The sequence below is a fragment of the Ursus americanus genome, chromosome 1 (genome assembly GCF_024610735.1).
Source record: "Ursus americanus isolate L20-20 chromosome 1, mUrsAme1.1.p, whole genome shotgun sequence".
Classification (NCBI taxonomy): Eukaryota; Metazoa; Chordata; class Mammalia; order Carnivora; family Ursidae; genus Ursus; species Ursus americanus.
Genome location: NC_142127.1, coordinates 13,802,191 through 13,828,814, shown reverse-complemented (window position 1 = coordinate 13,828,814; position 26,624 = coordinate 13,802,191).

Genomic DNA, 26,624 nt, shown 5'->3' with positions numbered 1-26,624 from the left:
ACATAGTGATGTGCCAATTAAAATCAAGATCATGTCATGTAAATAGGTTTATTCCCTTCAGAGTTAAAAATATGATGGCGGCTGACCTTTATGGTTATGCTTTACTGCAACAAAAGCTCTGTGGATGTTATTCAATTTCTAGTGTGAATTGAGTGAAAGTGATAAAAGAAGTCAAATATCTGCGCTGGGTATATATCTTGGGAAAAAGAAAAATTATTTTCCTACTTTCAGCAAACTTTCTCATTGATCGTAAGAGTCAAAAGGCAATCCTCAATCCTCTAACTTACAACAGGTGGTAAACTACTTTAATTGTAATATATGAAATGAAATGTAAAGGAGATGTTCTTTGAGTAAAATGAGGAGGTTTTATTGAATTGTGAGGTTCCTATCTTATTAAATTTTACATCCCCTGGACTTAGCACAATGCCTATTTTGAAATAGAAGCTTTGTGAGTATTTATTGAAGTTAACAGAATTTAACTCTCTGAATTCAAATATAGTTGAATTACCCAAGCAATTTACTTAGCTTAACTAGTTATACTTAGCTGATGGGGACAAACAGCATTACAATGGGCACTGAAATAAGTATACCAAAGTTTGGCAAGCATTTTCTATAAAGGGCCAGATAGTAAATATGTTAAGATTAGAGTATCAAAAAGCAAAATTGAGGCTACGATGTGGTATTCATTTACATCTTTAAAATGTAATCATTTAAGAGGCACCTGGGTGCCTCAGTCGGTTAAGCACCCAACTCTTGATTTCGGCTCAGGTCATGATCTCAGGGTTGTGAGATAGAGAGAGCCCTGCATCAGGCATAGCCCTGGGTGTGGAGCCTGCCTAAGGTTCTCTCTCTCCCTCACTCTCTGCTCCTCCCCCCAATTCTCTCTAAGGAAAAAAAAAAAAAGAGTAACCATTTAAAATCATAAAAACTAAAAAAAAAAAAAAAAAGTATAGAAACCATTCTTAGCTCACAGGCCATACAAAACCAGGCGGCAGGCACATTTGTTTCATGTGCTGTAGCTCGCTGACCTCTGAAATAGATCCTTGTGCAATAAATTTGAAGATTTTGTTCACAGAGCCGACCTACATATTTCTGTAGATTTGGTCCTTCATGATGCAAATTTATGGACAAAATGGTAATCAGGTGATGGATTGAAATCAATTTCTTGTGAATCCAAAGTAAACAATTGAAATGAATTGTTTAAGTATACCTTTCTTTTGCACATAAGTTAGCAAATTCTGGGAGCTGTGTGGGTGATGTGGATAATAGGGCTTAAATAAATACGGAGATTCTACTCAGAATGACATCATCAGGAGAAAAAAAAATCGATGGAATTTAAAGTGCACCTTAGAAAACAGATGGATTTAGATAAAGGAACATATCCTTCCTGGCAGTAGAAGGAATGTCATAAGCAAATGGACTTCGAGAACAATGTGAGGGTGAGACAGTTGGAGCAAGAGCCACTGCTTTCTCGACAGGCACCTCAGGCCCTTGTCCTTGAGTCTGACTTTTGACATAAGACCATCTAGCACTAGGAAATACTAAACACAAGTGAGGATACTGTGCTACCCTTTGCCAAAAGGAATTCTGCACTTTTTTTTTAGATTTTATTTATTTGAGAGAGAGAGAGCAGGGGGAAGAGCAGAAGGAGAGGGCAAGGAAGAGGAAGAGGGAGACAATCTCTACCAAGCGCCCAGCTGAGCACAGAGCCCTATGCGGTTCTCAATCCCACGACCCTGAGATCATGACCAGAATCAAAACCAAGAGTTGGATGCTTAACCGACTGAGCCACCCAGGCGCCCCGGAGTTCTGCACTTCTAACTAAACAACATGTGCAATGTAACATGCATGAGCAATGGGAATGAACTGTAATCAACTCATTTCTGTATTTTAAATGAGATTAGACTATGGTCCATGAAAGTGGCATTATAAAAGGAGTCACATGCCATTTTCCAAACTGTAAAATATCATATATATAGTGCCTTCGAGTGGCATAATAATAAAATTTGAAAGAAAAACTGAAAAACTATGAAGGTGGGCAAGGCCCTTAACCTTTTGGAGCCTTAGCTTCTTCATGGGTCAGGTGAAGAGATTTACCTAATGATTACTAATGACCTATTCATCTTTCAAATGCCGGGAAAGCATGAACTTTCTATAAGTTAAACGTCTGAAGTGCAAAATTACTCGCCAAACCACCCAAGGTACACAGATGTAAATGTATCAACTCACTCAACGCCTAGACCCCTCATTCCCAAACTGTATGTCATAGGGTCCTAGGGCACCACAGGGAACTCACAGAGACATCTGTTGGACACTGTGCAAATTTTACATGGAGATACAGGTTTCCCCACTTTCCAAAAGAAGAGCATTCCTATGAAATTGTTCAGAAGCCACAATAGCATAAAGCCAAGAAGCAGTTACTGTTGATTCAAATAGAAAAATTTTTGAGTGTTCCCAGACCAAAAAGGAACCTCTCTTAAGCTTTTCTGATACCAAACATCATCAGGAGATGCTAATGTCTTGCTAACGGATAAACAAAATCACTTCAGATAACGCACAGATGCTGAGAGACCCAATGCTAAGCTATGGCAGCTTGATGCTGAGATGCTGAGATGCTGAACGCCGTTCCCCCGGAGGAGCTTGGCGGGGCCATGTACGCAGCTCGGGGCGCAAGCTGGTTCTATAGCACGTTACTGCAAAACGCACACTGAACACTATTTTTGCTTTCTGCCTTTTTTTTGTCAAAGTGAAAATCCTCTTTAGGTTTCTTTTGGTTAGGGAAAACGGGTACTAATGCAGGTCTTCTGTAAAAGCAAAGTGGCCTCATAACATGAACTGGCCAAAAGTGGGAGATACCTGGAGTTCAGTGTCAACTCGTTCCTTTTCACCATGTCCTGTCTTTTAGGAACTGGCTTTTGGCAGGTGCTCTGACAAACAGCAGGCCCCATGTGAAAATTAGTGAGGAACTGGAAATGAAGGGTGGTGTACAATCTGATTCCAGAGTTTGAGAAGTGGCACAATGCTCAACAGGTTTCAGGACATAAACAATCATTACTTTTGAAAAACATTACTAAGCATGTTGTGAAACAAAGCTTGGGAACCCCTGAGATGATGTATATATCCTTTCTGGGTCATGTCTTTCTAGTACATTTGATTTTCTAAGGCTAAGTAACCCTAATATTAAGCATATCTGTCAGAGTGATCGTGATTTAAGGGCTCAATCACATTTGGTTTTGTTCTGCACCGTTCTAACCACAAACCACATAGACTTACAAAGCAACTCCAGACCCACGAGAGGTGAGGGTTCTTAAAGAATCGCACGCAACCCTAAAACACCATTTTTCCGTAATAATACGGTAGTAGTGGGGTGGTAAGGGGAAGGAATTTTAGTCATACACAGGAGACATTGCATTCATTATAATCTTTTTAGTACTATACTGTTTTTCCATGCATACCTAGGAGTATGGTGAGAATTAAAAGTGTGGGATGAGTGGTGGGTGGAGAAAGAAAGTGAGAGGAGGAGAATCACTGGTGATTAAACATCTGAACGGGCAGTCTGCATGGACTTGTTAGGGTGAGGCCCCATTGGTGAGTATGTTTCCTGGGCAGGCAGTCATTAAAATGGGAAAAAAAAAAACAAACAAACAGATGTGACTAGGTAGTAAATTGTCCTTTCCATGAAAGTATGGGTACTCCTTAAGGGGAAGGAAAACTTCACACCTTTAGACCTTTAGACTAAAGTACTAGTTGTCAAAGATTGACCTTCCTGCTAGAGAAAATTCTAACATCAGAAGTAACTGTACCCAGTATACGTGGGAAACTAAACCCGGCAGAAATTAAAATATGGGCCAAAGTAATACACACACACACACACACACACACACACACACGACCAGAGAAGGGTCACTCCTTTCCTAAATAGACTAAGAAAAATATCTCTTTTTCAGCAGCATGATGCCATACAATGTACAGGTGCAAAGGAACAAACATTAGCCCACAATAAGTCACAGAAACCGAAAAGAAAGGCTGGTGTTTTAAGAATTGATCTTGTGCAGAGGGAGTCAGAGGAGTCCCACATGATGTAAATTCCTAGGACACTGATATGAGTAAATAAACCTAGGTTACTGAGGACAAATGCAGATCCAAGGAAAGTCTAATATAAAACCGGGCTCTCAGACTTGAATGCCACATGGATAGGATGGGCAAGGAGAACGTGAGGACATGGGTTGTAGGAAAGAGCAGTGAACTGGAGAATGTTCAAATGTGTTGACTCAAATGTGTCGAATGTGGTAGCTATTTTCCAGCTTTTTTGGATGTTTGTGAGATAGGAAATCAGTACCATCATTGTCAGATCTTCTAACTTTAGATAAGCCAGATATGTAGATTTCTTATGTGAAATCTGATAATCTTAATATATTGACAACTAATTAAAAACAAAATTTTGAATACCATAAAGATCACACAGACACATGAAGACCAAAGCGAAATTTGGTTTGGCATACCTTTCACTGAAAGACTTCACCAATACTAATATATAAATATTAATGGTTATTTGATAAACAAGTTTTGTATTATATAAAATATGATGTATGTATGTGTGTGTAAAGAGAGAGAGCTAGTACAATTTCCAATTCATCACTAATACTTATTTTCTTAGTCTGTATGGATGGTTATAAAATACCACAAACTGGGTAGCTCTTAACAGAAATGAATTTCTCATAGTTTTGGAGGCTGTAAGTCCAAGATCTGGGTGCCCGCAGTTAGGTTTTGGTGAAGGCCCTCTCCTGGTTTGGAGACTGTTGATTTCTTGCTATGTCCTTGCATGATCTCTTTTATAAGCGCACTAATCCCATTCATAAGGGGTCCACCTCAATGACCTAATTGCCTCCTGAACACCCTAACTCCTAATATCATCACATGGAACATTAGGATTTCAACATATGAATTTGGTGGTGTCGGGGGGAGGGACACAGATATTCAGACCATAGAACTGATAAAGTTTGGGTTTTTCCCAATGTTTTCCAAGCTACTTGTTAGGAAGACATTAGTTTCATGCCTGACCACTGAACCAGACAAAGCCCTGTCTGAGAATTCTTGGTGACTTAATCAAATTGCATTAAAATTAAAGAGTGTTTAGAGAAGGCTTTCATTTTAAAAGCTATATATTGGGGTGCCTGGGTGGCTCAGATGGTTAAGCATCTGCTTTCAGCTCAGGTCATGATCTTCAGGTCTTGGGATCGACCCCTACGTTGGGATCCCAGCTCAATGGGGAGTCTGCTTCTCCCTCTCCCTCTGCCTCCTGCCCTGCTTCTGCTCTGTCTCTCTCTTTCAGATGAATAAATAACATCTTTAAAAAATACATAAGTAAAAATTTTAAAAACTACATATTTTTGCTTTAGACACAGTCCTAGCATCATCTTAAATGTAATTTTCCGGCCAATACCTAGGAACTGAAAATTAGAAAGAGGAAATAAAATCTGAGGATATTGCTAAACAATCATAGAATTTAAAAAGAGCTATTTAACCACTTGGTTTAAGAGCAACTGATCCATACAATTATACTCACCAATAACCCCCAAGGCCACTGCTCCGTTAGAGGCCTGTATATAAATGATGCTAGAAAGTGACAAAGCTCTTTATGAATACAGGTTAAGTTATAATCAACATATTCACTACAGGAAAATAGGATAAAATGCCAGAGAATAGTGAAGATGTTCTATCATGACTATTTCCAAGTTTTCACAGATTCAATTTTGAGGTCCTAGAAAGCATTTTTATAAGAAACATTTCATTTCCTGAAATTGCCAAATAATACATTATCAATATAATCTCGGGTATATATGAGAGGGGACGTTGCAAAAAAAGAGGGGGGTGCAGAAAGATCATAAATTTCTTCAATTTCTTTATGATAAGCTTTTAAAATGTGATTTTTCTAATTCTCTCAGTAAGAAATAGTCAATTTTTACAACCCCTTGAAATTCAGTTTATGTCTCATGGCTCAATTTGACCATTATAATTTGATGGATGTGATATTCCAAATTTAGGACTCTAAGCTACCTTCCAGGTTCTGCCCTTGTTTCCTTAGAATGATGCCCTGATAACACCTTGAGAAAAAAAAAAAAAAACTGATGCTAGCCTTCTTAAGGATAAGAGACCAAGTGAGAAAAGTTCCAGCTCATAACACCAACCACTAAACTCAAGGAAGAGCCTCTCTTGGCCTATCTACTCCCTGTTGAACAACCGAGTGAGTGAGCCTAGAGGAGACCTGTGGCAGAACTTTCCAAGTGGACTCAGCCTAAATTGCCAATATTCAGCATCTAGAGCAAATAAAGGACTGGTGTTCTAATCCATGAAGTTTCAGGATGATTGGTTTCACAACAGAAGATCACTAATATGATGTGTATATATCAGGGGTCAGCAAACTTTTTCTTAAACAGCCACGTAGTAATATTTTTGGCTTGTAGGTCATTGTTTCTTACACAACTACTCAACTCTGTTGTTGTAGGACAAAAGCAACCATAAATAATATATTTTTTAAATGAGCATGCTATATTTTAATAAATCTTTATTTATAAAAAGAGGTGGCCATCACACGTTGTGGTTTGCTGAACTGAGATTAGATTAAGATACATAGATAAGTAGATACATATCGTACAAATATATGAAGAGTTTCCTCGTTGGTGAATAGATAGAATGAAAAATAAATACTTCAGTGGACAATGGGGAGAAGGAAGACAGGAGGTAGATTAGAGATAGCCTAGGTCAAAAGGAATGAAGACCACTAGAGTAAACCCCTTACAAAGTTTAGTATGTAATATGCACCTCTATGTACATATGTATACCTGTATGTATTTATGTCAGTTTCTCTAAGAATCATTGCTAGCAAATTCATTCTGTATTTGTGGCAATGCTTATTTCAGATATGATAGTATCTAGTTTATATTTCTCTGAAAGTTGTAAGTGTTTCGGATAAATAAATCAATGAATGCTCATTTTAAACCTATTTCTCAAGTTTAAATTCATTCCCTTGGTACTATCTCTTAAATAGCAATAAAAGGTTTTGCTCAAGCCGAAAGCCTGCCTCATCTAGATATTATACTCTTGTGAAAATAACCACTTCGATAGTAAGGAGATAGCCCAGTCTGGTAGAGATTAAACTGAGACAGCTATGTAACTGTGTGGCTGACATTCCAATTGGCCACATTATCAAGACCCTAGATATTGGAACAATTTATTTATATAATTAAAAGTGATACTAGTAATAAGGCTGTTGCAGTCTGGCTAGCAGAGGGCCTCAAAAAATCTTTTCCACTTAATCAGTGTTCCCCTAACTTCATGTTAAAGATCGTCTCGGACCCTAGTTAAGGATCAAAATTTTAAAATATAGATACTTCAGATCTGTATCTGTATTGAATTCTAATGTGAAGATCTTTGCTAGAATACTTTGAAAGAGATTAGAAATATTGATTCTCATTTAAGTACTCTTAGATCACTGAAATCTCACTAATGAAGAATTTCTTTAGATAATGACCGCTATTGTCTAGTTAACAAACTATATCATGAACATGTAATACATTAATCCCTCAATAAACATGACCCAGAATCTCTAAATGATAAAAATATCACTTTGCTTTCTGCCTATAATTGATTAAAGTATGGCATTAGTGAAATGTACAAGTCTTGCTCAAATTCATTTGAGCACAACTTTTAAAGCATAATAAGGTTCTGAGACTTCTTGGAAACTGTATTTGACTTTCCTCAGATAGCAAATAGAGGTATGATTGGGGTACCCTGAGTGGGACAATGATTGCAGATAGACAATAAAGTTTATCCTGCTACTTGGAAATGTTTTGTTTTGTTTTGTTTTGTTTTTGGTGTTTGGTTTTTGGATTTTTTTTTTTTTTAGACAGTTCTTATGGCTGAATCCTTGTCACTAGGTCTCAATTCAAATACCACATTTGTAGGGAGACCAGTATTGATCACTGTCTTAGATAAGGCTCTCCAGAAATTAAACTTTGGGACAAAGATGTACTAGGAAGTTTTCTGGTCCATGTCCTTGGAATTAACACCCATGGAGGAATGAAGGAAACCAGACTGGGCAGAGGCATGCAGTCAGAATCGAGGCCTCAGCAGATTCACCTTTCCCACCAGCTCTGGGGCTGGGATGCTAATAATTATCCCAACTTTATGCAAAGGATAACAAACAAAAAACCAAAAAGACATTTACACTGCCTCATCAGTCAAGCATTGAATAAACAGTAGGGGCATAATAGTGGGTATATCAGCTCTCTTTGGCTGAGGGCAAATATCAGAGGAAGGTCCTGGCTAAGAGCTATCAGCCAAAAATACTCCCGGAAGCTAGGGGAGTATAACTGTTGCTTTTGTGGCGAGAAATGATGGTGTACAAGAGCATCTGTTGCATTTCCCGTCCTGCACTACTCAGATCCTCGTGCTTCATACATTAAATTCTGGGACCAGCTACTCCAGAATTCTTGGGGAAGCATACAGATAGTAAATAAGATGAGCTATAGCCCACACTCCACAGCTACTCCAAAGCCATAAGTTATACTCATTGTTTCCTCCTCCATTACCATTTCTAGATTCTTTTCCCCTTTATTTAGTGTCACTGTTAATTTAGGTGCCTTATAGACTGGTGTTACTGAACATCATGCCAGAGGGGTTTGGGCTTACTTACTATAAGCTTCTTAGGCCTTGCCTCTTGCACTGTCCAGTTACCATAAAAAATTGGCATGAGAATAAGAAGAGATGCCTGGTAAATCCCCAGGTAAATCATGTAGGGTTCATGCAATTTCTTTCCTGTCCCCAATGTACAATGGTACGCTTACATTCTCCTGATGATCAAGGTAAACTGTCTTCCTAGGATAATGACTGACTTCTTTCTTTATCTGCTGGTCTATTGGTATGAAAAGCTCAGAGCGACTTGGTAGCAGCTATAGCTTAAATTTTAGTGAGGCTTTTGTGACCCTCTGTGATCTAGCTCTTTAAACTTAAGGAATCAAGATTTGTAGAAGCACAAATTCCTTAAGTGGGTTCCTGGGAGTAATGGTAAGTGAAGCCATTCCTTTGTTCCCATATCATATATTATATCTATTGAGGACACAGTTATACATAATAGTCATTGATGCACAGTGCACACTTTATCCACTGGAAGATGGGGCCCCATCCTCTCAAGCTGAAGTCTCAACTGTGCCTTTTTAAGGGTTTCCTGTTGCTCTATAAGGTTGGAAATTTCTGAGTGCTGTGGTGTGTGATGGAGTCAGTGAATCCCACAGTTATCTTTCGTTGAAGTGTCAATTACATGGTTCATTATGATGTTATGTGGAATCCATGTTGGTAGTATCAAACACTTTTTAGTCCATTTTATAATGGTGCTGATGAAGCCCTGTGGGCAGGAAAGACAAGTTTAGTCTTTGGTATATGGACAATTCTAGTCAAGATGAATTTCTGCTCCTTCCAGGGTAAAAAGGATCTAATGCATTCGATACACTACCAATGTGCTTTGGTCTCTTCAAACGATGGTGCCGTATTAAAGAAGCACCACTGGTTTCTGTTGTTAGCAGGTTGCATATTTAAAAGTAGCAGTAACTCAATCAAACTGGGTGAGTATGAGCCCATACCATTGGACTTATGCACAGATTCTATCCCCGTCATCACAGCTGCTCTGTTTATTTCCTTATTGCATCAGCCCTGAGATGGCAGATGAGGAAGCCTGGCTGACCTGAACCAGCTCACTTCAATTTGGTTGTTCAGTGCTTCTTCTGTGTTTGATGTTCTCTGTTGAGTGTTCACCTATGACAAAAAGGCATTCACTCTGTGTGACTGCCCCCATAGATCCATCCACATATCTAGTCCTCATAGACTTCTTTATCTCAGTCATTGAATCTTCCTCCTTCCAGGCCCCCAACCAATTAGGCTATTCACCACAGTCCATGAGTCCATATATATTCTTCCCTTGACACATTGGTCTTAATACACCAGGTAGAAAACCAGATGTACAACCTGAAGCTCTGTTTGGGAAACTCTGGGAAGATTTACTCATATAGCTGTTTTTCAGGGTCATTTTAATTTGCACTCTCATAATTAGCCAACTACCTATAGCAGAACTCAATTATTTGCTCATCTGTTAGCTACTTATAATGGTCCTCTGCATGTATTTGTGAGCCATAGGTGTGAGCTGAGAGAGAAATATGTATGTAAGAGTGATGGATGACAGGAGGTCTAAGCTACCTGCTTGTGCATCTTACCTGTGCCTTCTGTCCCTGTTCTTGCTCAATCCAAATGTATGATTCCATCCTATGATGAATTTCTTGTGGGCTCATCCCACCTTAGGACTTTTTGGGTCTTTCAGACATCAGTTAATGATGGAAAGGTCTGGCTGAATGATCACTTGAATATCTCATAGCTGACCCATATCTTCTGGGAAATGTTTTTTTGAATAGAGTGCAATTTTCCACTGCAGGTGGCAAAATCTTGTACCAGAACCCTTGGGGTCTATGTTGTGATTCTTTCATCAGATTTTATGGTAAACCTCCACATGGCATCCTTTCCCATCATTGATACATGTAATAGTATAGAATCTGTTGGGTCATATGCTGCAAGTGGTAGAACCACCTGTGTTCTGGGCCTACTAGAGAGATCTTATTTTATGTTCTCATCTCTAGTGAAAACTGGCAGCCTTTGCTGTCACCCAGTTAACGGATCAATGAAATATTCTCAAGTATGATACATGCTATCTCTAGAATCCAAAGTGATGTGATCACTTTGTCTTTTAATTTTGTTAGATTGTTCCACCATGCCCCAGACCATTGTATTCCTAAAAATATCACTGATGTGGCTGGCTCCTACATCGTCATAGGGTTTATTTTTTATTTTCTGGCACACATGTGTCTTTTTGAGGCCCCCAACACATTTGTAATTTCTTGCTATTCTTGTCCAGTTAACATGATGCCATTGATACGGTGAGCTAATCAAACTGTCTGGGTATCTGAGCCAGTTCTACAAAGTATCTATGTGGTCCAGATTTCTTCTAATTATGAATAGGAAGATGGGGAAGTTAACATAGTGTTGGGTTAAGACAGTGAATATACAGTAAAGTGTGTTAGTCTGCTCAGACTACTGTAACAAACTACCATACTCTGATGGCTTATATAGACATTTATTTCTCACAGTTCTGGAGTCTGATAAGTCCAAGAGTAAGATGCCAGCAGATTTGGTTCCTGGTGAAATTTCTCTTCCTGTCTTACAGATCACTGTTTTCTCTCTATATTCCAGCATGGCAAAGAAAAAGAGTACTGGTGGATCTTCCTCTTTTTGCAAGGACACTAACGTCATTATGAGGACCCCACCCTCATGACTTCATCTAAACCTAATCATCTCTCAGAGGCCGCACCTTTAAATACCATCACCTCAGAGGGTAGGGCTTCAAGGGGTGATTTCTTTAGAGGGATACAAATATTTAGTCCACAATATATGGGAATTCCGGTAAAGATTTCCTTCATCGACTAAAAGAGAAAGTAATACAGAGAAAAATCCTTTTGTAGCCCCAGTCCCTCTCTCTCTCCACACCCTACCCCTTCCACATCTTCCCCTTACTTTATGATCATAGTGTCTGAAATTATGGCAACTACTTTGTGTCCATGTGACAATAAACACAAGGACAAAAGAGGCAATGCACTGAAAATAGTGGAAGGATGATAGCCTCCCAGGATATCAATGATATCCTCGAGCTGCAAAACTTTCCTGGAGTTCATATTATACTAAGAAGATTTTTCTTATTTAAAGCTCTAGGCATTTGTAGTAGTTAATGCAACAATACATGCTGTAACAATAAACTCCAAAATATCAATAGCTTGATACCATACAAATTACGTCTCTCTCACGTGACAGTTAAATCAGGGTGATTCCAGTCAGGTGACTCTCCTCCAAACAATGATAGTGGAACCATGGCTTCCTTTAAATATTGGCTCCACCAATCTTCAAAATTTGGCTTCAGATTTACCCTGGGGATCACCTTATTTCCAGCATTAGGAAAGGAGGGAAAACATGGAAGATTATGCAGAGGAGGTTTTTAATAAATTAGGGCTAGAACCAGCATACATCACTTTACTGACGTTCTCTAGACCATATGGTTACTCTTAACTGCAATTGATAATGATAAGTTATTATCCCAGAAAGAAATAGAAAGGGGTGTAGTGATTAGTTGATATGTCACAGTCCATTCTCATGCGCCTCAAATACCCTCTGCTCTCTTCCTCTACATATTAAACACCTTCTAAAGAGAGACAACCCGAAGTTCCACCCAGCTACTACCCCCAGCTCAAATTTCAGAAGTTTCAGGTGAGATACAACATTTTTTTTTCAGATCCAGGTGTGGCTCCTCATGATGCAGCAAACTATCAACCAAAGTAAAATTTATCTGTGTTCTGACCTAATGTACAATGATGGACCTGGCAGATAATAACTGGTGATTACTTCATTCAGTGAAGGAAAAAACACAAAGCCATTCTTGTTCTACAGCATTTATAAGCTCTTGTATGAGTCACGAAGGCTTCCTAAATTGGGGGTGGAGAAATTCTTCATCAGATCCTGTTTCTGCTCTCTTTCAGAAATGCGTTCTGTCTGTTGTTCTCTGTGGTTCTTGATTCCACTCTCCGTGACAATATCTACAGTGTTTTCTAAAAATGCATGTAGGGGAAGAACATCTCTCACCACATGCTTCCTGCTTGTGGAAGATTACGAGTCCAAGAGTTGTTTTCAGGCTGCAAATGCCAAAGGCTTTTAAAAGACCGAGTTTATAGAAATTTTGGCAATATAATTTCTTCAAAAACTTAGTAGGCATATGATCTATTTTATTCCAGTCATGTCCCATGTACTTGTAATCCCATCCAAAATTTTTTCTAGATCTATCTCTCAAGCCAGATTGATTTATTTAATTGTTTGCCTTCACACTTTCTATTTCAGTTAATGGTGGAGGTGTTGGGGCTTTCTGGCACAATGGTTTTGGAGGAGATGGCCACAGCTGTAATCTGATCCTTGCTTCCAGGCTGCATATGAATAGCCCTTAATCATTCAAAGTATTCTTCCTCTTACCAGTTACTATTACCGGTCTAAGCTGTAAATTTTAGTAACCATTTAGCATTCTCAAATTTGGACTCTTGAATTCCTTTTTAGTTATTTTGGCAATTCAAACAATCTTTTCCCAGGTAAACTTTTTTATTATATTACTATCTCAATACACAATATTACCCTTATCCTTTTCAACCCTTTTCTCTAGAGTTACAAGCTCAGTAGACACCAGGTCTGATTCCCAAATTATCATGGGCAACAATTTTATCAAGTGGTTTACAGCTACATGCTACCTACATTGGTTCCCATCTGGACTGCTTCCAATATCATCAGTTCCCTTCCTGCCTGCTACCCAACCTGTAAGCTACCATACTTTATTTAGTTGTTAAGACAACACCCCGTTTCCTGCTACCATTCTCCATTTTAGGCTTGTCAATACTACTTCTCACTATCAGAAATAATCATGTTTATTTCTTGGTTTTGCTTGCTTAATACCTGCCCTTTCTTACTAATACATAAGTTTTATGAGTTTAATGGCTGTCTTTCATCACTTTATCATCTGTATCTAGAGCTGTGTCTGACTCCTAGCACACACTCAATATATAACTGTTTAATAAATGAATAAATAAGTAGTTTGCTTTACGGTGTTTCACAGCCAAGATTATATTTTGAGAACTAAATACATGTCTTGCCACTATTTTACATGACCATAGTAAAGGATCTTGGAGAATCTTATATACACATATAAAACAGAAGCAATCTACTGTATCTTTAGTAACAATATACATGATCATTCTGGTTCTCCACACTAAGTGAAGTGTGATTAAGAGGTAGTCCTTTTTTTTTTTCTTTGCCAATGACTCAGGGAGAGACCCCTGCCCTGCATCATTTATACATAACACCAAAAATGCCTGATCAATTAAATAAAACATTTTCTCAATCTTTTGTTAGAAGAAAAAAAATCTATTTTATACAATGAGTGTTTGCCTGAATTGATTGCATTTCCCCACGGTTGCAAGGAAAGACTCTAGCTTGCCTAAGATGACGTAGAGAACTGATTTTTATATTTTATCATTTATCCTTCGCACCTACTCAGGGTCTAGGTCTTCCTTACTATTGATTGTGCTTCCTTTTAATTTTTCTTTTAGATGGCCACACTGTGATTCTAAAAATCCATATGCTTTAACTCATCAAAATGGGTTAGCTCAGTTATGGATCATTGAGTAGGTTCCAAAGCCTATTGTTAATATCAATCCTTGGCAAACAAAATATTTGTATTTTCTAACAAAATATGTGCTGAAGTTAAACACAGGTATCTGATAAATCATTCACTCTTCTGTGTTTTGTTGTTGTTGTTTTTTCATTACACAAATTTTCAGTGATTACATGGAAAAATATACAGGCAAAGACTCCAAATAAACAAGTGAACTTATTTGAAAGAGATCCTGTCTACCAATTGCAACACAAAGGCTTTAATTTTTTGTTTTAGTGTAATTTAGACACATTAAAGGCACAGGTCAGATTAATTCCTGACATAACCCAGTTTCTTAACCTTTGTTTCTTAGATCTAAAGACATGGACATACATATAATTTCCATCAGCTAAAGCTATGTTGGCACCATTGTGATGGCCTACTGTACTTCTGCAAATTACTTTATCTTTCTTACCATTTTGTGATTCTTCCTGTCAATGCTATGTCTCTGATAATGTCACTTTGAACAGTGATTGTGTAAGTGCTTAGAATTACTGATAATTTCCACAGACAGCATCTTCTGGTGAAGTAGGATGGGAATATTTTTCTATTCTGTGCTGACGTACAGTGACTGATTTCCTACAAGATGGCTTTTTTGGCATCCAAAGCAAGGACTCTAGCCCCAAGAGAAAACTATGCACAAATTAGAAATGAATGAAAAAAGTTTCCTAAAATAAAGCTGCATTAGAAGATGCATTCTCTCTCAAAAAAATGTCTAAACTCTGATAATCTCTAATTAACAAAGTTTATTATAACTCCAAACACAGAATTTTGTGAGGTAACAGAAATGTACAAGTCTTTTGTCTTGATAATTTTTATATTACTTTATTTGGGTATTATAACCTGAAGGGACTAGAAACCACCTAGTTGACAATCTGTTGCTTAGTCTAATTGTTTACAAAGCTGAATTTCCTTCAAATGTGAAGACTCTAGGTTTAAAAACAAATGATTCAGTAGAGAAAGAAGAAAAAAAGGAAATATATAAAAAAGGACCAATAAAAATGTTTTTGGATTGGTTACAGATTTATTTTTATTTTATTTCACTTTTAAGGGCTATTCATAAGGTTGACTATATGCCAGATATATAGAAACTTAAAGCCTATATTTTAAAAACCTGGCCCATAAATTTGGACAGATACAGTTTTAACAGTGACTCAAACTAGGTAGATAGGTGCATAGATGATTGATTGATTGATAGATATTATATATGTATAAATATAAATTAATTTTTGTTTTATATATTAATTTTTGTTTTAGTGTAATTTAGACACATTCAAGGCACAGGTCAGATTAATTCCTGACATAACCCAGTTTCTTAAACTTTATTTCTTAGATCTAAAGACATGGACATACATATAATTTCCATCAGCTAAAGCTATGCTGACATCATTGTATACACACACACACACACACACACACACACAGTGCAACATCTTTTAAAATTTAAGTCAACATGCTCTTATGCATTACCACTTGATCATAAATTCAAAATGTATTCTAAAATGCTAATTTCTAGAAAATATAATGCCTAAGGCAGTTTTACAGTACTTGTGATTTGTGCCATTACTGTCTTATTATAATTTTAGAAGATTTATAGAACTTTTCTAGTCATTCTTTTTTAAGAAAACCTGAACATGCAAAATTTTAAATAAGACATTCAAGTTTTAAAAAAGAATATATTAATGTATTCTTATCTTTGTTTGGAGGAGAAATGAAGTTGAAGAACATTTATTTTATTGTAAATTATTGAGTTGTGTACATGTCTCGATCAACATAAACTTTTGAGATTACACAAAATTAGTCTTGTCATAATTGTTATTATTAATCTGACCATGCAGGATAACATTGACTGACCCATTATTTTTCATGGTCCTGGTTCTCTCTTTGACCAGGCTGTTTCCCAGGGTTATACATAGACCCTCAGTGGTTATTTATCCCTGGAAAAAAATCTACTCATTATCAATATGTGTGTGTCTTAAGTGACATAGATGAAATATACAGGGGAAGGAGATATTGGATGTGTGAATCTGGAGTAGGTTCAAAGAATCATAGCACTTATACACTAGCGTTTTCAAACCTGGATGCCAGCAGAATCTTGGAAGGTAATATAAATGGATTGAACAGGCACGCATAATCCAATAGACTGTAGTGAACATGAAAGCCTATGCTCCCTCAGAAAAAGAGAGCATCTACAAAGGTCAAGCAATTGTTTCTCTGCTGAAATGTGGACTAGATATTACCAGCATAGAAAGAGAAATCAGAAATAGTTTTTTTTTTTTTACATCGACTCTCAATTTAAATGTAGGGATCTAATTCAAATGATGGAACAATATACAAACCATAGAAGATACATCACTGTGATCTACCAACAGCCAATTTTAAGCCTATAAATAGATCTGTGTAGAAATTAGAAACTTATTATAACAGAAATCTGCAAAAGAAATAATTGAAACAGTATCTTTCAACATTATTCAGTCATGGATCCTATCATTTCTTATTATCTCATGCCCGTTAGTTTTATTTTTTTTCATATCCTTTTATATGCTTTTAGGCTTCTAAATACTCAAGATCGTGACCAGTGTTGGTCCAAAAAATCCCAACGACAATGTTAGTGTGACCACTCATCAGTGGAAGAGAGTGTGGGTGTAAGGTTGAGAAATGGAGATGAAAGATTTAGAAGATTGGTTGAGAGGTTGATTCAAGGAACTGAGGCAATCCCTCTCCTCTTATCAAGAGTGGTACCTCTTCCTCCTTTTGGGTATTCCTAGCTATGTGGAAAAAACCTGAATTCATGTCATCAATGGTGTTTTATGTTAAAGTAGCAACAGAAAATTCTGATCTAGACCATGAGTCCTAGCGGGAAAAAAAGAAGAGTGGATCCAACTCCAAAAATTGGGTTGAGAAGCAATCATTTTTTAAGGCAATAATTAGCAGAAGAGGCAAATGAAAAAATGGCTAGAAAATTATTGTAGACAGAATTCAGCTACCGGTGGAACTGGTTTTGCTCCCCCATTTCTCCCTCCTTCACCCTCACCTCCACCCCCGCATGGGTTCTGCCTCCTGTTAAATTACAGAATGAATTAAAGTGATTTCAGGATGGAAGAAATACACTCAGGGAATAGTTCTGACATGGCTACAAAAGGTAACCTCTCCATGGCAGATCAAGTTTTGGCTTTATTTCTGTTCTACCTTTGCTCCCTTGAACTAACCTTGTCAGTGGTGAGCCATTTCTTAGTCACTGAGACTGCTCTTGGAGACCAGTTGGCCTCTCATCAATCCAGACCTTTGGGAGGCAGTTTAAGCCAAGGCTCTCTGCCTCAGGCAATGAATCTCATCACACTGTTTTCTCATTTAGAGTCACTCACTTCAGCTAGCTTTGCCCTGACCATTTTAATACTCAGCTGACATGTCAATTGTGTACATGCTGACAAATGCCTAGATGTTAGTTCTTGAGCAGCTTTTTACTCTTGCTTCTAGCCTGAGGGTTCCCAGCAAGTCCACTTAGAAGGCTGTGAATATGAGCAACCTTTGAAGTCATTGAATGAAATACCTTTTTTTTTTTACTCAGTTATATATTTACAATGTACATTCCACATACTTTTTTAAAATTAAAATTGTGTTTTAGGTTAAGTGCAGTATTTTGATTGTGTCCTAAATGACAGAGATATCAAGTTATTGGCTTCTTTTTTGCTTGTTTCTATATGGTATCATAATGTCAAATAAAAAAAATCTGGATCTAGGAATTGGAGTGGAGTGGGGGGATGAATTATTGTAATAGCAAGAGGGGGCTGTTGCAATAAGAAGAACATCTAACCACAAGATTGCCAGCTTCTCAAAGATTAGCCAGAAAGGCTCTTTTCTTCATAAGAGGATTAAACAAAGCTATAAAAAGATGAGGTCTGATGAAGTGAATGAGCGAGGGTAAAGTGGCCAGGCAGTGGATCAGGAAAAGGTTTTATCAGGAGGTCTGTCTATTCTCAGGGTAGAGACCTTAAAGAGGGGTTATATGTAGGCTCTGGGAGGAGAGAAACTTAATGAATTTGGTTACAAGTATTTTGTTCTCATTTATCAGTGGGGACAAAACAGTTCATTTAATCATTTGCTAGACAAAGAGTGGGAATTTGGTGGGTCTGTGTCTGGCCTTGTCAGAGGTGAACGAGTAGAACATCTGTTGTTTTATCTAAGTCAAATGCTGAACGGTGGTTCCTCCCAGTAAGTCTTTTCCTGAACACAAAGGGATGGAGGGTTTGTCTAATCATTGCTGTGCTCCAGACTCACAAGACCCAGATAAAATTCAACATCATCAATAAGAATTTCACCACAGTAAGGAACAAAGAGAAAGCTAAAGAGAATCCAAGTTCAAGGAACTAGAATCCCACTGGGGGGATATTCCGCAATATAATAAAGGTCAAGAAGGTAATCCACACCTGTAGGGCAGTGGTTCTCAATTGAGCTTGGTCCCTTCATCCCATCCCCTGGGGCATCTAGAAATATTTTTGGTTGTTGCAAATGGAGGTGAGGATGCTACTGGCATCCAGTGGGTAGAAGCTGTTAAACACCCCACAAGAAATAATTATCCAGCCCAAACAGTCAATAAGACCGAGGCTGAGAAACTCTGCTTAAGGGAAAAAACATAAGTTAGAGGACGGTGATGGGTACTAAGGAGGGCACGTATCGCATGGAGCATTGGGTGTTATACGCAAATAATGAATCATGGAACATTACATCAAAAACTAGGGATGTACTGTATGGTGACTAACATAACATAATAAAAAATTATTATTAAAAAAACCCCACAAGTTAGAGAATTGGATAGTTTGCTGACATTTTCTGGCTGTGTAAACTGTCGTAAGTAGCTAGTTTGAGCCTCAATTTGCTAACATATTAACCAGAGATAATACTATTTATTTCATAGGGATTGTGAGGATTAATGAAATAAAATCTATGTAAGCACCTACCACCGTGCCTGGCAAAAAAAAGTCAGGTAGAAAATATTAATTGCTTATGCATTTCCCAATTCGTCTATGGACTTTTATCTGTTTCTCACATTGGCTCTTCCTGATTAACTCCTTTGGTTGTCATTTAGTTCCCATTAATTGGGAGGAGAGGCTAGCCACAGGAATCTGGGTCTGGGAGTCCAGAGAACACAGCTTAAGCACCACCAGGATGAATTTGATGACCTTAGGCAAAGCAACTTACTTTCTGTTTTACGTTTTGTTTTGTTTCTTTTTAAGATTTTATTTACTTATTTGACAGAGAGAGAGCACAAGCAGGGCGAGCAACAGGGGGAGAGGGAGAAGCCCTCTCCCTGCTGAGCAGGGAGACCAACATGGGACTTGATCCCAGGACCCTGGGATCATGACCTGTGCGGAAGGCAGACATTGACTGAGCCAGCCAGGTGCCCTGTTTTAGTTTGCTTAACTGTCAAAAGGACGAAAGACATTTTCCTTTACCTGTCTCAGGGATGAAAACAAATGACTTAATAGGGAAAGCAATGGCTTGCCCAGAAGAAGTGATCAATAAATGATTTTTGCTTCAACAACATGTGAAAGCACTTTCGGAAGGTATGAGCATTATCTAAATTGAGGGCCATAAGTGGCTATTAAAATTTATTTCACTGCAATTTATTTACCTAGTCTTTTATTGATATGGGTGCTCTTTAATTTATTTAGAGTTATATTTCAAATTAAAAACTATCTACAAAATTTCAAAAAATCTGTATAGATGAGTCTCAAATTTAGAGTACAAAATTTCTTCCACATTCATATCCATTTCTACTCTGGATAATTTCTTTTCATAGTTTCTGAATTTAATTTCTCTGGGTACTGTCCTTTATATGCTTAAAATAAATACTTTGATTTTTTTCATGATTTACTAATTTTTGACAGTATTATTTGATTCCAGTCTTTGAAAAATTAATCATACAGTGACTTAACCAACTATGTGTTTTCTCCCTTGTTTCCTAAAGTTTATTGCTTATATTTTTATTTTAAAATTTCTAAGTTTATAAATTTCACATCTTTAGTGCAACTAGTTCTGTTCCAGTTTCACTATGGGTTGATTCCAAAAATATAAGGACAATAAAAACAATTTACAGTTTTTAAATTATGTAAATATATTGAATTGTATAAATATGTAACCCAAATACTAAAATTAAAACTGTAAAGAAATGTAATCTTATGATACTGAAATTTTAATGCTCAAAGGAGACTATCCTTTTTTTTTTTTTTAAGATTTTATTTATTTATTTGACAGAGAGAGACAGCCAGCGAGAGAGGGAACACAAGCAGGGGGAGTGGGAGAGGAAGAAGCAGGCTCCCAGTGGAGAAGCATGATGTGGGGCTCGATCCCAGAATGCTGGGATCACACCCTGAGCCAAAGGCAGACGCTTAACGACTGTGCCACCCAGGTGCCCCTCAAAGAAGACTATCCTAAACATCAGCATCTAGTGACTTTTCTTTTTTTTTTTTGAACTTACTTCATATATATATATATATATATATATATATATATATATATATATATACACACACACACACACACACACACACACACATATAATTTCAGGGACCTCTAATGCATAATTATCTTGTCATTTTCTTCTTGAATACTTTGTTAAAAGTTTTTTGCTCTGTAGTTTCCTGTTGCAGGTGAGTTTCCCCAGGTAGCAGACTCTGAGACAGAGATTTGTGTTCAGGAAGTTGAATTGATTGGGTCTTCCTCCTAAGGATCAGCCTAGTGTGGGATGCAGGGGCAGGAGGATGGATTGAACAAAGAAGCAGAGTTGAGGTAAAAGGAAAAGCTGGGCTGTGAAGTAGTTATAACAAATGCCTCACATGATCTCATGAGGATTTCTTGACCAGAGATACTCCTTCAGAATTGTCCAAAATTGGAACAAGGGAATTGCCATTGGGTGTGGGTTAAACCGAGGAGGCATAATGTTGGGACAATATTGGGGTGATGGGTGGGGAAGACCAGCTGCTAACTGTCAGCAGTCCATCAGCTGGGGAAGGCATGCTCAGACCCTGAAGGGGTCGTAGTCAGGTCATTTTCAATATGAGGTCCTTAAACATTTGAAACACTGGATTTGCTTTTTTCTTTATGCCTCACTGAGAATTTGTCTGAGTAGATACCATTTTCCTCAAGTTGTATCTTTATTATCTTTTTAGCAGTAGTGTTTTTTTTTAAGATTTTATTTATTTATTTGAGAGAGAGCACGAGCAGGGACGAGATCATGAGTGGGGGAGATCATGTGTGGGAGGAGAGGCAGACTTCCTGCTGAGCAGGGAGCCTGATGCAGGGCTTGATCCCAGGACCCTGGGATCATGACCTGAGCCAAAGGCAGACATTTAACCAACTGAGCCACCCGGGCGTCCCAGCAGTAGTGTTCTTCTGCAAAGTCAACCTGCCAAAAGATTCTTGTGGTATGTTGTACTTCTTTTTTCTATGGAGGGTCATGGAATTTTTCTTTATCCTATGAAGTTATGTCAGTCACAGGTATGGGTCTTTTTCATTCTAATCAGCATTTCTATGTGTCTATAATATGAAGATATATCTTTCTTTACCTAAGACCATCTTTATTATTTATTCCATTGTTTCTTCCTGTTCATCTTCTCAGCTCTTTTCATCTAGGACTCCTCCTATTCGATGATATCTAGAGTCTTGGGTCTTTCCTCCTTCGGAAGAATCTCTCCTTTTATTATCCTTCCCTTTGTCTGTTTCTCTTTTTGTCTTCTGGGGCGTTTTGTCAATTTTTTTCTATTTCAGATCAACAGCTAGATCCTTGGCTTTGTTCATCTTACTTCTCTTTCTGTATGCTGACTTTAAAAATTGTCTAGGTACTTTTAATACTCTTTTTTCTTTGACAGCAGTCTCTTTTATAAATGCCATAAATGCTTGTTTTCCTCTGAACACACTAAATCTATCTTGTAGATGCTCTTTTCTTCTCTCTATTATTTCTATTTCTGCCTAGTCAGCTGTGTGTTTCCCCACCCTGGTATTTTCTTTAATATTTTGTTCATGTTTGGTGATTCATGATTCATTATTCCATGAATAAAAACAACTAGTTTGATTACTATAGGTTGCTTTCATAGGTTACTGTGCAGATAGCTATCAATCTTTTTCCCTAAATGACTATTAAATATGCATGGGGTGTATGTATGTGTGTGTCACTAAGGGCTGGATTTTATATACACACACACACACACACACAGATATATACACTATATATATCATATCATATGTATTATGTATATATATTATATGTATATTTGTATATCATGTTTAATATTTACTTATGTAGTTCTATATTAAGTATATATAATATTTGTATATTACATATTGTATTTATGCTATATTTTGTTTTGTTTTATATTTTTACATGTTGTTATATATGATTTATATATTTGTATATATACAAATACATACATTTTTCCAAATACATACCTGTTTGTATTTATATTTATACACACACATACATACTATAAGTGTGTGTGTATGTTTAATCTAAATGTCCTGAATGGTTCTTCTGTTCCCAAATGTCTCCTCTATTAGCCTCAAATTCTCATTATTTTAAGTGTTTTCATAGGATATATTTTTGATCATGTTTTCTGCCCTCTTCTTCCCACAACCATCCTAGCTTTACTTCTCATCCCCAATCCCACACTATGGCCCAAGGAAAACATTTCTGATCTGATTAGTCAGCAAACAATAACGAAGTCATTCTCACTAATGTTGAATGTGGATTAAATCATAAACACCCATCTCCTCTATCTCTCTTCTCTCTTCCCTTCTATCTACACATCCATCTTCTCTATCTTCCCTTCCCTTGGTGGATGAGCTCAGCAAGGGCTAGGTTTCTAGAACTGGCCATCATAAGATTCTTCTTGTCTCTACTTTTTTTTTATTTATGTGACTAGTCTGAGGGAGATAAGTTCTTAATGTTAAGATTTTTGGGCAAAATATAAGGTCCCATATAAGCTACTAAAAACTAGAATTTACCAGAGCTGTGTATAAGGTACCAGGCATTTGCATAGCACCTAATAATGTGTTTTGGTTCCTAGTCACGATTATTCCTTTTGTGTTTTGCCCTTCTAAATACATGGACAAAAGAAAGTATGATGGGCAGGCATTTGATTTAATGAATACCTCACTCTAATTTCTAATAGAATCCATTCATTTGTTTTCTTAAGTCTACATGAATCCATTTAAAATTATAAATGTTTATTAAGAATATACCTATTTATGGGGTGACTGGGTGGCTCAGTAGATTGAGTGTCTGACTCTTGATTTCGGCTCAGGTCATGATCTCAGGGTTGTGAGATCAAGCCCTGCACTGGGCTCCGTGCTGGATGTGGAGCCTACTTGGGATTCTCTCTCTGTCTCCCTCTTCTTCTGCTCCTCCTCACTCCCAAAAAAAGAAGAAGCCCATTTATCAATTAACTTCCACCAACATTTTTTCTTAAAGACTTGTATTTATAATTTAGACCTTCTTTATGTGCCACCAACCGCCACACCCACGCTCACTCCCCAGCCCACTCAGGTTACTGCATTTTAATTTTAACTGCATTTATTTCATTTCTGCTAAGAGAAAATAAAAGCACATTTCAATACAAGTGAGCATTTTTTATACTGATAACATTGAAGAAAGTCTAATTTAAATAAAATTTCCTTCATATAATTTTTGCATTTTCTCTACTATTAGTAACAAATTACTTTTGGCATGCCTCTCTCTTGATTAGGGTATACAGTGTGTTTCTACTTTAGATTTAGAAATGTAGAGCATTAACACATTGGCATAGATTAATTCCTTGATTTAACTAGAATGCTCAAACAAGGGAAGTGGGGCATCAATGTTTGTTAAAAATAAAGAGGAGCCAAAACTTCCCATCACCTGCAAAGGGTAGTCCTTATTAATGTACCACTTTGAGAAGAGGTGAGTAGCCATAGGGTACCACACGAGCAGTTACAGGTGCACTTGCCTATGTGTATGGCTGTGGGCATGCACTGAGGAGGTAGGATGGGGGATTGGCAGGAGATGTTATAGAAAACTGTTCCTTCTTTACAGTTTTGCCAAGAGCTTTTATTGTTCCTCAACATCACCCTGCCCAGAGGTAGTGGGATTGTAAAGCATTATTTGAATAAATGACAGAGATGTGGGAAAAGAAGGGTGAATGACCTGAAGGCAGAAAAGTGTGAAGAGGCTTGCTGGGCTTCAGAGTCTGTCACTCTGTTGCTGGGGCAACCATTGCTAGCATAAAAATAAGATCCATTGTTACCTTTATGGTTGTGTTGAGTTGTTGGAGGAAAATTAGAAAAGAATTTGGATCATCCATTCTCAGGAGACCCATTTGAATCATCAAAGCTTAATGTCATTTGTCTGTATCTCTTTCAACTACGCATTCCACATACCAATTTGCTTAAATGGTGGATGCACATGCCAAATCTAATTATCCCTTATCTCACAAAGTCATTAATCATTCCTATCCATTATTCATTGACTACCGATAGCTACTCCAATCTTTAGTACATGAAACTTCAATATGCATTAGAATACCGTGTTTATGAGTGGCATTTATTTCTGAAATGTACTGCATGGCATTTCTTAGTTAGATGAAGTATTCTTGGCATGAAAACTGGTGGTGTGTTTTATGTTGCTCTCCTCATAATCTATAAAAATAATGAAATAAAAACAGTATGCTAGAGACAATTGTGAAGCTGCTGATAATTATTCATTGTGATGTTAATTAGCACAGTGGAGTGGAAATGTTATGCAGCCTAAACAGTATCCAAGAATCTCAAAGCACACTGAAGAGGAATCGTAAGTTATCACAAGCATCAGTGGGGAATGGTGTGAGGGGAATATATGTCTAGTTAAAAGAAAAAAATACTATGAAACAGGGATAACTACAGCATTCTTTAACTGTTTGGTGTTGTCAACTGCTGAATTCTACACAATTCATATTGTCCCATATATATTTTGACCTTTCGTTCCTGTAAAATGTTGAGTTATACTGAGATATATGTAAACAAGGAACATGTTCAAATCCCTTTTAGTTTCAGACCCTCAGTCTGTTGCATATCAGAGATTTGAACTCAGATCTTGTGACTGCAACCTAGGGCTTTCATCCATGGATACCAAGGGATATAACCAAAAAATTTTTCCGTGCCTCCTGTACAACCAGCTATCTAAAAGAGCACTGTTACATATTATTTTCACTATTGAAAAGACTATCCATGTTAATATCTATATTTACAGCTACAACATCTATCAACTGATCAATAAAGAGTAAAGGGACGTCAGGGTTAAGTACCTTGTCCAAGTTTGCTAGATACCAAATGGGTCTGCCAAGATTTGAATCCTGGCCTGTCAGATTTAAACTATAATCTGCATATTTCCAAATTCTCTACCTTTTGTCGATTTCATACAATGCTGGACAAGTAAGAACGTACTCTTTACAATACAAACTAATGTTTAATTTCAAAGATTCTGTAGAGAAGACTTAATCCAATTCCCTCATTTTACCAGTGAGAAAATGGAGGTCCAGAGAAGGTTACTGCTTTTGCACATATATGTAATTATTGTTAAAGTTGAGTTAGAACACAAATTTCCTAGCTTTTAATCTTGTTGATACATCCCCCACAACACCACAGTATACTCTTGAGCTGCTCATAATTAGAATATCATACCATCCTTTTCTTTCATTTCCTCTCTTTCTAGCTAAAACCTATTTATATTGTAGCATTGAGCTCAAAACCTTTATCTTCCATAAATTTTACCAAATTTCCAAAGCACAAAATTTCTCTTTTCTTGCAACTAGTAGAATGTATACATGGTACAATGAACCTGTTCTTACTTGCTGTATCATTTTATTTATCCCTCCTTGCAATCACTTGTGTGTAAAAATCATCTTTTTAAAATATGTTCAGATCGTGTCCCACCAGCTACACAGAAAGTTCTGTGAGAAAAACTTGTACACTTCTTTGTAGCTCCTCACTCTTTCCAGTATATTGACTTTGCCATGGTAGGCGCTCAATCAATATTTGGTGATTGCTTGATTGATTTTGGTCATCACAACTAATTGTTTGGTTTATTTACAAGGTACATCAAGTCAAATAATATGAACTTTTATTATTAAAAAGAAAAAAAAAAGAGAACTACAGAGGCTGGAAATCCACTGCCTGCTACCACACAGGTGGAAAATCAAAATAGCAATTTTACTAGCCAGCTTTTTATTTTGTGTACCAATGAGCTCTGTGTTTCAATGTGAATTGCCCAAAAATATCA